We start from the raw sequence: 11,514 nt of genomic DNA, 5'->3' as shown, positions 1-11,514 counted from the left end.
AAGAGCAGCAAGTGCTCCTAACTGCTGAGCTTTCTCACCAGTCCCCAAATAAAATCTCTTTTAGAGAAAGAAATTCAAACTGGGTGGTGGTGGCACACACCTTTAATCCTAGCACTTGGGAGGTAGACACAGGTATATCTCTATGAGTTTAAAGCCAGCCTGGTCTGCATAGTGATTTCCAGGTTAGCCAAGTCTACATAGTGAGACCCTGTCTCCAATAATAGCTACAACAATTCAAATAGGTCTGAATGTGAAGTTATCTAGTACTTGGGAAGTAGAGGTGGAAATTCAAGGCCAGTCTGATCTACATAGTAGGGTCTAGACCAGCCAAGGCTACCCTATCTTGAAAAAAATGGGGAGGGAGAATGAGGATGTAGCTCAGGTGACAGAGCGTTTGCCTAGCATGCAGGAAGCTCTGTGTTCAAAGGGCAGTACCAACAAACAGTGTGTGGTTGTGCATGCCTTATTCTCAGCACTGAGGAAACGAAAGTGGGGGGATTAAGAATTGGAGATTGTCTTGGCATACATAAAGACATCAGCCGAGTCTTAACCCTAGCACATAAACTTTAATTCGAGTGTAGAGTTGTCTTAGGACACCCAGAACGGTTTAAATGTGGGCAGAGGTATTGTTATCATGTAGAGTTCAGTAGGCAAGGATCCAGGAGATGGAGACATTGATGATGTAGCACAGGGAGGTGAGAAGCAAGTCATCTTTCCCAGAAACTTCAAGGTCAGTTCAGGCCTTCCTTTTAGTCATCCATTCATCAGGAGGTAGTGTCAACATTAATTCTCGATCGTTCCTGGCTGTGCAATTCTCTTTTGGTGCCAACTGTGCAATATTTTTACAACTGATACATGCTTCCCCCTCACCCCCAGCCCTCCACTCCAGACAGGGTTTTGCTATCGGCCAGAGTGGCCTGGTTCTTGCTATTTTTCTCAAGGTGGTCTTAATTTGAGGCAGCCACTTATTAAGTGCAGAGATTACAAACATGTCGCCTTGAATGTGAAGTCTTTCAAGCTAGGAGCTAGCTCACAGGATGTCCTGGTTACTGACCAGTACCTAATTCTGTCAGCTGTGATCTTTTACTCTACACACCTCAAGATGTGTTAGGAGTGCTGGTAGTGTCTGTAATCCCAGCAGTTAGAAGGTAGAGGCAGGATGACCAGGAGCTCAAGGCCAGACTGGGGCTATATGAGATCTTAAAAATAACAAGAGGGAGCTGGAGAGATGGCTCTGCACTTAAAAAAAATGACTGCTTTGCTGCCTAGTTTTATGTCAACTTGATGTAAGATAACATCATCTGTGTGTGGGAGAACCTCAATTGAAAAAATACTTTCATACAGTGGGGCTGTAAGCCTGGAGGTGGCAGTGCATTCCTTTAGTCCCAGCACTTGGAAGGCAGAGGCAGGTGGGTCTCTGAGTTGGAAGCTATTTTGATCGACAAAGCTTGAGTTTAAGGACAGCCAGGGCTCACAGGGAAAACCTGTCTTGAAAACAAAAAGAAAGCCGGGCGGTGGTGGCGCACGCCTTTAATCCCAGCACTCGGGAGGCAGAGGCAGGCGGATCTCTGTGAGTTCGAGACCAGCCTGGTCTACAAGAGCTAGTTCCAGGACAGGCTCCAAAACCACAGAGAAACCCTGTCTTGAAAAACCAAAAAAAAAAAAAAAAAAAAAAAAAAAAAAAAAAAAAAAAAAGAAAACAAAAAGAAGAAAAGAAAAGAAAAATGGGGTTGTAATCAAGCCTGTAGGGCATTTTAAAAAAATATTTATTTATTTATTATGTATACAATATTCTTTCTGCATGTATGCCTGAAGGCCAGAAGAGGGCACCAGACCTCCTTACAGATGGTTGTGAGCCACCATGTGGTTGCTGGGAATTGAACTCAGGACCTTTGGAAGAGCAGGCAATGTTCTTAACCACTGAGCCATCTCTCCAGCCCCTGTAGGGCATTTTCTTGATTGGCTATTGATATAGGAGTGCTGGTGGTCCTGGATGCTGTAAGAAAGCAGACTGGGCCAGGCAGTGGGGATGCACACCTTTAATCCCAGCACTCGGCAGGCAGAGGCAGGTGGATCTCTGTGTGTTTGAGGCCATCCTGGTCTACAAATCGAGGTCCAGGACAGGGCTCAAACCCTGTCTCAAAGAACAAACAAACAGAAAGAAAAAAAAGCCAGATTGCTTCCAGGACAGCTAAGGCAAGGCTATATCGAAAGTCCTTGTCTCAGAAAAAGAAGAAGAAGAAGAAGAAGAAGAAGAAGAAGAAGAAGAAGAAGAAGAAGAGGAGGAGGAGGAGGAAGAGGAGGAGGAGGAGGAGGAAGAAGAAGAAGGCGGCAGGCTGAGTAAGCAGCACTCCATGGCCTCTTTAGCAGTCATTGAGTTCTTGCCCTGTCTTCCTTTGATGATGGACTGGGATTTGTGGAAATTTGTAAGCAAAAAAATAAACCTTTCCCTCCCCAATTTGCTTTTGGTCAAGGTATTCTGTCACAGCCATAGATACCCTAAGACAGCTGCTCTTGCAGAGGAGATGGCTTGATTCCCAGCACTGATAGGGTGGCTCATACTATCTATAATTACAGTTCAAAGGAATGTGACACAGTTTCCTGGTCTTCAAGAGCATCAGGCATGCACATGTGGTGCACATACAAACATATATGCAGACAAAACTTCCATACACATAAAATAAATATTAAAAAAAAGAACAGCACCCAGAACATAGTTGAGAAATGTTCATAGTTATTTGGATGACACTTTTAGATTTTTTTATTTTATATGTATGAGTGTTTTGCATGCATGCACGCATGTGCTCCATGTATGTGCCTGGTGCTTGAGGAGGCCGGAAGTGGACATCTGAAACCGGAGTTATGGATGGTTGTGAGCTACCATGTAGGCTCTTGGAATAGAGCCCAGCTCCTCTCCAAGAGCAACAAGAGCTCTAAACTACTGAGCCAGTTCTCCAGCCACTGGAAGACACTTAAAAAAGAAAAATAAAAAATGAGAGAAGAGAGACATTTTGTCCAGTATGGCAGCCACTGGTTAAGTTGTCCATACTGCTGTTAACAATGTCACCTATGTTAGCAACCCTAATTAAGTTTGAGAGTCCCTCCATCCCAGACCAGGTAGAAGGCAGCTCATTCATTAAGTTTGAAACTGTGTGTACTGAGCCGGGCGTTGGTGGCGCACGCCTTTAATCCCAGCACTCGGGAGGCAGAGGCAGGCGGATCTCTGTGAGTTCGAGACCAGCCTGGTCTACAAGAGCTAGTTCCAGGACAGGCTCTAAAGCCGCAGAGAAACCCTGTCTCGAAAAACCAAAAAAAAAAAAAAAAAAAAAAAGAAACTGTGTGTACTGTATTATATACCAATTAGTACATACTAACATAGCAACATAGGAATATATATATTGATTTTACAAGACAGTGTCTCTTTGTGTAGCCTTGGCTGTCCTGGAACTCACTCTAGATCAAGCTGGCCTTGAACTCACAGAGATCCACCTGCCTTGCCTTTGACTCCTGAATGCTGGAATTAAAGGCGTGAGCCACCACTGCTCGGCTAGAATTATATTCTTAAAAACCATAAACATATGCTAGGCATGGTAATAGATGACTGTAATCTTGTAATTCAGGAAGCTCAGGCAGGATGATAGTAAGTTTGAGGCCAACATGGACTACATAGGGAGTTCAAGACCACCCGTGGATGACATAATAAGATGGTGTTTTACAGAGCCAAAGTCGTCATCGTTGTCGTCATTACCACAATACTGATACTGCTGTAAGCCTCTGATGAAAATCCTCAGGTTCCTAGGTACTTCTCTGAGAAGGCAAAAAGAAAGAACACCTAGTTTCTTTTTGGGGGACAGAGCCTTTCAGTGTAGCTCTGGTCATCCTGGAACTCGCTGCATAAACCAGGCTTGCCTCAAACTCATAGAGAGCTTCTTATTTATTTATTTGTTTGTTTGTTTATATGTATATTTTTCCCCCAGGACAGGGCTTCTCTGTCTAACACTCCTGGCTTTCCTGGAACTCTCTTGGTAGACCAGGCTGGCCTCGAACTCACAGAGATCCATCTGCCTCTGCCTCCCAACGCTGGGATTTAAGGTGTGTGCCTCCACCGCTTGGCCTGAAGAGTCCCATTAAAGATATATGTATAGGTGTTGGAGAGATGCTTAGCGCTCATGCAGAGGTCGGGAGTTCGGTTCCTAGGACCTATGTTTAGTTGCTCATAATCGGTTGTATTAATCTTCCAAGTGCTGCTGGGTTAACAAGCGTGTGTTACTACCATACATACAGGGCTAAAGGTCTTCTTTTCCAGTTTGCAAAAAGATCAGACTCCAGGGTTGGAGATGAACAGTAGGTAACTTTCACCTGCAATTTCCTCGATGCCTAAAACATCAGCCTTTAAATGCAAGTAGGATCCAGAATGCTGGAGTCTTTAAATGTATGACCTCTTAGATAAGTCACAGCTCAAGACTTTAGTAATCTAGGCAAGATATTCTAGAGGCCTTACTTTGAAGTAAGGGAGCCTCATTCTCTAAGACTTTAAGTACCCAAGGCCAGCCGGTGGCGGAGCGCACTTGAGATTCAGAGAAGCCGGCCATCAGGCACTGAGAAAGACGCCCCCGGAGCAACATGCGCAGGCGCAAACTGCCTGAGAGGGCCCCGGGCACTCCGGGCTGCGCAGGCGCTAGAGCGGCTCCGGGCCAGTCCGGACGGCGGCTGTGACTGAGAGGCTGGGGCGTGGAGCAGCAGTGGCGGCGACGGGCGACAACGGAGCAGCCATGAGGGCCGGGCCCAGTCACCGACAGTAAGTGCAAGTTTAAGGGGAATCTACCCTGGGGAGTGCAGATGTGGCGGGTTGGCCTCTGCTGGTCGGGAACGGAGGGTCGTGGGGGAGGGATAGTTTGAGGGGATGGTGGGAGAATTTGGAGCTTGGATGACTAGGTCGTGAGTCCCAGAGCCGGACAGCTTGACGGAGGGAAGGGGCTGCGTTTCGTGGAGTGAAGGAGCTCACGGCAGGGCCAGTGCCTTGCGCTGCCTGGTTTGTCATCATCCCTTCCCCCAGGAGCTTTGGGTCGCCTCTCCCTTTCCGCTTCTTTCAGAGAATGGTTGCTGGGGGAAGGGTGGTGGAAAATAAAAGCCGTGCTGGAGCTGAAGAAGCCAACTCTGAATCAGGCAGAGAAGGGCTAGTCACTGAAGTTATGGTGTTTCCTGGGTAATGCTTAGGAATCGGAAGCTCAGTTTAAATCCAGGAGGGTCTAGGTTAAAGAGCCAAGGGCTTGGAGTCAGGTTTGGAACCAAGTCCATCACAGATAAACCAATCGATAACCTTGGATAGAACCCACTTAACCTTTCTGACTCTCTGGAAAATGCAATATTAAATGCAGGGCTTTCGTAAGCTTCATGTATGTGGTTGAGAGTGCTTTATGAAATCGATAAGTTGTAAGTACCATACGGATGCTATGTACCCGACAATGCTATATGTTTTAGACCCTATGATTATTAATGGAGTGACTGATTTCTCAGTAAAAACAAAGCATATTTGTAAAACCTCAGTGAATAAAAAACGTGCTTTCTGCATAAGCACAGCAGACATCTGTGGAAATAACACTTTATTCTGTGGTATGACAACTTGACTGTCAAATTGTATGGGAAAAGTACCATACTCCTGTAAATGGTGTGCAGCTGCAGCTCCTGACCCAAGAGGAGGAAATACGGACAAGACTGAAGCACTGAGCTACATCCGCAGCCTTCCTTTACCTTTTATTTTGAGACCGGGTCTTGCATTTAAGTACAAGTTAGTTTTGAATTAACAGTCCTGCGTGTGTTTCCCCAGTAGCTGGGATCACTGGCACACCTGGCTGAGGTTTTGGAGGGGTCCTCAGTTAATGCTTGTGTGCCAAATGACTTATTGCTGAGCCATCCAGCTATCTCCCCAGTCTCTACTTACTTGTTTTGATACTGGAACCTGAGCCTGGGTTTTAAGTTTACTCTGCACTTACCCCGCCACTAGCCCCTTTTGTATTTTTTTTTTTTTTTTAATTTACTAATTTACCTAGGCTGGCCTTGAATTTGCAATCCTCCAGTCTTAGCCTCCCAAGTAGGTAGGATTACAATTTTTTTTTTATATCATCTAGCCCAGAACAAGCTTCTATTATTTTTATTTAAAAGAATCATGTATTTATTTGGAGGCTGGAGAGATGGCTCAGTGGTTTACAGAATTTTGTTGGTTTTAAAGAGGGCCCAGGTTCCATTCTTAGCACTTACATGGTGGCTCACAACTCTCCATAATGCCAGTTCTAAGAGATTCACCCTCTTCTCCATTTTGTAGGGAAAAGAACAAATTTATTTAGCATACTGCATAGAAAGCAAAGGGTATGACAATAATGGAAGAATTGCCTTCCAGACCCTGATATTTTTTTAATTGTAAAAGCTTCCTTTGCAAGAGTCTGGTTGCCCCAGGGGATTCTCTGCTTTGGAGCTCAGATTGGTGAACAGCAGCTTTTCAGCTCTTTCTGTTGTTGTTACTCTCCTGTCTGTGGAATCTTTTCTTTAGAGTGAAAAAGACAAGTAGGGAGTTGTGCAAGGGCCCAAGAGACGGCTGGTTCTTTAGAGACTGGAGGAGCACTCTCGAGTCTTTGTTGTTGAGGGTAGATAAAGCAAAGGACAGAGTTAAACTGCCTGATTCCGTGGAGAGAGAGTGCCTTTCTAGGCACAGCTTTCGAAAGATAAGTGCAGATGCCTTTCAAGTGGGCAGGAAGGCAGACACTTTAGCTCTGCTGGCTCTGAGGACTGAGAGCTTGAAATGGTGAGGCCTTTTGAATACTGGGGAGTGGTTGCTAGAGCTGAATAAAGGTGGGAGTGGCTGTGCTAGATCCATGACATCCACAGAAGAGGAGTGGAGGAAGTGAACCCTAGCTGTCTTTAACTCTGTCTGGTAACACATTATTTTTATGTTTCTCTCCTAAAACTATATGGCAACATTTAACCTTTTTTGTTCTATCTAGTTATTTGACTCTCCCAATAAATTCTGTCTGGTTATTCTGTCTTAGGGGATAGTCCCGCCGCCCACATCTCTTTCTCTTCCTTCTTCCCCCCACCCCCTCAAGAACAGGGTTTCTCTGTAATAGCCCCGGCTGTCCTGGAACTCACTGTGTAGACCTGGCTGGCCTCAGACTCACAGAGATCTGTCTACCTCTGCCTCCTGAGTGCTGGGATTAAAGGCGTGCGCCACCACTCCCAGTTTTCTTCTTCGTTTTTTTAAATAATTTATTTGCTTTCATTTTATGTCTTTGGTGTTTTGTCTGTACGTATGCTTGTGTAAAGGTGCCGGATCCCCTGGAACCAGAGTTACAGACAATTGTGAGCTGCCATGTGGGTGCTAGGAATTGAACCTGGGTCCTCTGGAAGAGCGGTCAGTGCTCCCAACTTCTGAGCCATCTCTCCAGCCCAGCAGGGGTAGTTTTTTTTTTTTTTTTTTTTTTTTTTTTTTTGGTTTTTCGAGACAGGGTTTCTCTGTGGCTTTGGAGCTCGTCCTGGAACTAGCTCTGTAGACCAGGCTGGTCTCGAACTCACAGAGATCCGCCTGCCTCTGCCTCCCGAGTGCTGGGATTAAAGGCGTGCGCCACCATCGCCCGGCCAGGGGTAGTTTTTAAAGAGGATTTGAGGACTGGATGTAGTGGAGCAGAAGGAGAGGCAGGCTAGTCCTTGAGTTTGAGGCCAGCCTGGTCTACATAGTCAGTTCCAGACCAGCCAGGCCTACACAGTGGAACTCTGTCTAAACATAAGGGGTGTACTTGAGCTAGCCCTGCTGACCCAGGCTGTAATTGCAGCTAGCTGCTGGGGAATGTGAAAGCTAGGTGGGAGGTCCAGTTCAAGACCTGCCTGGGCTACAGAGTGAGTTCAAGGCTAATAGGCCAGCATTATTATAGTGAGATCCTGCCACCCCTCCCCAACACACACACACACACACACACACACACTCACAGCTACAGAGTGAGTTCAAGGCTAATAGGCCAGAATTAGTATAGTGAGATCCTGCTGCCCCTCCCCAACAGACACACACACACACACACACACACACACACACACACACACACGGTTAGAGTGAATTCAAGGCTAATAGGCCAGCATTAGTATAGTGAGATCCTGCGCGCCCCAGCTGTGGATATAGCTCAGTAATGTTTACTTAGCGTGTCCAAAGCCTTCATTTTGATCTCCAGTACTTCAAAATTAAAACAAAGAGAAAAGAAAGGAGAGTGTGGTCGGGAGCATGTACTTGGAATGTAGTTCAGGTAGGGCACTTACTTATTAGCACCTCTGGGTCCTTAAGGTTTGTCTCCAGCACACAGATTAAAGTATTTGTTGCTATTACAGGCTTTCCAGACCCCAACTTTATTCTGTCTTTACGCATTGTAAATTAAATAGGGGTAGAACATATTCAAGTCTGCCTAGCCCTCTTATTTTTAATAATTGGACATCCATTTTTAATGTTGATAGTGCCTTTTCCCCTTATTGGAGAATTCCATTAGTTCAAACAAGACCATAAATATCACCCATTTTATGTGAGAGTAATAGGTTTGTTGAGGGCCTATGAAAACTTCCTATCCTTTCCTTTTCTACTACAATTCTTTAACTATGTTAGTTACTTTATGTAGCAAGTAATAGTGACCAGATGAGGATTTCCTTTGCTGGGAAGAGTAGGGCCTGGCCAGTACCTTGACTGCCCCTGATGTGAGCAGTCTGACTAAAGTGAGAAATGAATTAATTATGAGGACATAAGAGCTGCTCAGTTCATGACCCTGTAAGAGTCAAGACACAGGACGAAGGTTTAGTTATCACCTGTAAGTATGTATGCATGTATTTGCTTTATCGAGACAGAATATCTATGTAGCTTTGGAGACTGTCCTGGAACTCACTTTGTAGACCAGACTGGCCTTGATCTGCCTGTCTCTGCCTTCCGAGTGCTGGGATTAAAGGCTTGCACTACCACAGCCCAACTTAATTATTTTTTATTCTACTAGTTAATCATTTTCTTTAAAAAAAAAAAAAGTCATGTGCTTCAAGGGAAACTTAAAAACATTCTGTTTAGCCAGGCGGTGGTGGCGCACTCCTTTAATCACAGTACTCCAGAGGCAGAGGCAGGCGGATCTCTGAGTTTGAGACCAGCCTGGTTTACAGAGTGAGTTTCAGGACTGTCAAGACTGTTTTACAGAGAAACCCTATCTTGAAAAACCAAAAACCAAACCAAAGCAAAAAACTAAAAAAAAACTATTCTTTTTTTGAGGAGGAGTTTGAGATAAGGTTTCTCTGTAGCTTTGGAGCCTGTCCTGGAACTAGCTCTTGTAGACCAGGCTGGCCTTGAACTCAGCGATCTACCTGCCTCTGCCTCCTAAATGCCGGGATTAAAGGCCTGCGCCACTGTCACTGCTGCCTGGCATCAAACCTATTCTTTTTAAAAACAAGATTATGATGTTTATGATCATGAAAATAATTGTTTCCCAGCACAGTCTTTATTTCTGGTTTTCCAAGACAAAGTTTTCTGTGTGTAACAGCCCTAGTTGTCCTGGAACTCACAGAGATCTGCCTGCCTCTGCCTCCCAAGTTCTGGAGTGCTGGAACTAAAGGCACGCACCACCACTACCCGACTTAACTTCCTAAGAGTTCCTTTTGACCTTTTATCTTGCAACTCATTTCATGAGTAATATGGCTTATCCAGCCAAGGTTCTGGCTTCTAAGCCCAGCTGCCCAAGTTTGATCTTTGGAGTTTGTACAGAGAGAACCAACTCCTGCAGGTTGTCTTCTGACCCTCCCCATTGACTTCCAGCTGAAGCACCCCTCCCCCACATACACACAGTGTAACAATAAACATGAATAAAAAGAAACAGTCTCTTGTGATATTTTGCAGCACCTGGCTAATAAAGGAAGTAAGGCATAAATAGTTTCTTTTTTTTTTCTGAAATACTGATTAAAGGGGAACTATATGAGAAGATGTTAAAAGAGAAACTAGTTGGGACTTTAGGCCTATAGTAGATAGAGTAGATTGTTTGCATACATGAAGCCCCAGGTTGGAGCTCCAGTACTGGAGGAAGCAACAATAAAACACAAATAGCACAGACAACAGCAAACTGTAAAAAAGAGAGTGGATTTTACTTAGTAAACTTGTCAGTTAGGGTGGTAACCTCCTTGAGTTGGTAGAATGCTTGTATGATTCATACCCTGGGTTCTGTCTCCAGCACAGGTAATACTGGGCTCAGATGTCCCTGCCTGAAATTTCAGCATGTGGGAGTTGGAGGCAGGAGGGTCAAAAGTTAAAAATTATTCCCAGCTACATAGGGAGATGGGGGCAGGAGGGTCAGAAGTTACAGGTTATTCCCAGCTACATAGGGAGGTGGAGACCGGAGGGTCAGAGTCAGACGTTAAAGGTTGTCCTTCTGTAGCTGCGCGAGGAGGTAGAGACAGAAGGGTCAGAAGTTAAAGGTTATTTGTACACAGCTACGGGGGAGTTGGAGGCCCTATCAAAAAAAAAAAAAAAGAGGGAGGGTGGGAAGCATTGTAAGCATTGTAAAGTAGTCCTATTTGGATAATAAGTAATTCAAGAATGGGGTGGAGGCAGTAATTTACATCTAAAATCCCAGCATTCGGCTGGGCGGTGGTGGCGCACATCTTTAATCCCGGCACTTGGGAGGCAGAGGCAGGAGGATCTTTGTGAGTTCGAGGCCAGCCTGGTCTACAAGAGCTAGTTCCAGGACAGGCACCAGAAACTACAGAGAAACCCTGTCTCGAAAATCAAAAAAATAAATAAATAAATAAATAAATAAATAAAATCTCAGCATTCCTGAGGGTAAGGCAGGAGGATAAATATGAGTTTGAGGACAGCCTGGACTACAAGTGAGAGGTTCAGGTTGTTATAGAGCCGGATTGAGAGGAAGGAAAAAAAAAAGACTTAAAAAATGGACCAATGGTGCAGAATAGCTTCCCAGATGCCAAGGGTTTGCTTCTAGTGTTTATACAGTTAGCATAGAGTAATTGCTCATTAATGTTTGTTGCATGAAAATGACAATCTATTGAATCATAATCAACAAACCTGGGTTGAGATCCTCAGCCTAATTGTGTCTTTAAAGGAGTTTACATAATACACTATTGCCTTAGAGCCCTCATCGGTTAATACAGACTTGACCAGAATTTAGGAGCAAGTTGAGACAGTGTAGGATCTCCTTGAACTGGGCTACATGAGCCCTGTCTCAAATAAAAACAAGGTCACAAACAAAAGCCAAAACATGGGGCTCAGTCAGTAAAATGCTTGCTCTGCAATCTGAGGACCCGAGTTCAATCTCGAGATCTTCAGAACCTGTGTTTAAAAAGCCTGGAATGGCCCGGCAGTGGTGGTGCACACCTTTAATCCCAGTACACCACCCTGGCCTCACAGATCTGCCTGCCTCTGTCTCCCGAGTGTAGGGTTAAAGGCAGCACCACCCCACCTGGTTGCGGCCAGCGCTCTTTAGCCTCTGAGCCATCTCTCCA

At 45.0% G+C, this 11,514-nt stretch overlaps 1 protein-coding gene across 1 annotated transcript in view; it reads left to right on the top strand.

The window, feature by feature from the left end:
• The first annotated feature begins 4,563 nt into the window (after nucleotides 1-4,563).
• The window catches only part of Fam222b (family with sequence similarity 222 member B), a 57,306-nt gene continuing 50,355 nt past the window's right edge, over nucleotides 4,564-11,514 (top strand). The window contains exon 1 of the mRNA XM_041664698.1: nucleotides 4,564-4,798. The gene's annotated coding sequence lies outside the window, so the exon portion shown is untranslated. The remainder of the gene's footprint in view (nucleotides 4,799-11,514) is intronic.

The sequence above is a fragment of the Microtus oregoni genome, unplaced genomic scaffold, assembly GCF_018167655.1.
Source record: "Microtus oregoni isolate MIOR12 unplaced genomic scaffold, Mior012 000015F_ref0000493, whole genome shotgun sequence".
In the NCBI taxonomy this organism is placed as follows: domain Eukaryota; kingdom Metazoa; phylum Chordata; class Mammalia; order Rodentia; family Cricetidae; genus Microtus; species Microtus oregoni.
The sequence above is the reverse complement of the archived record's forward strand: the minus strand, read 5'-3'. Positions and strand labels throughout refer to the sequence as shown.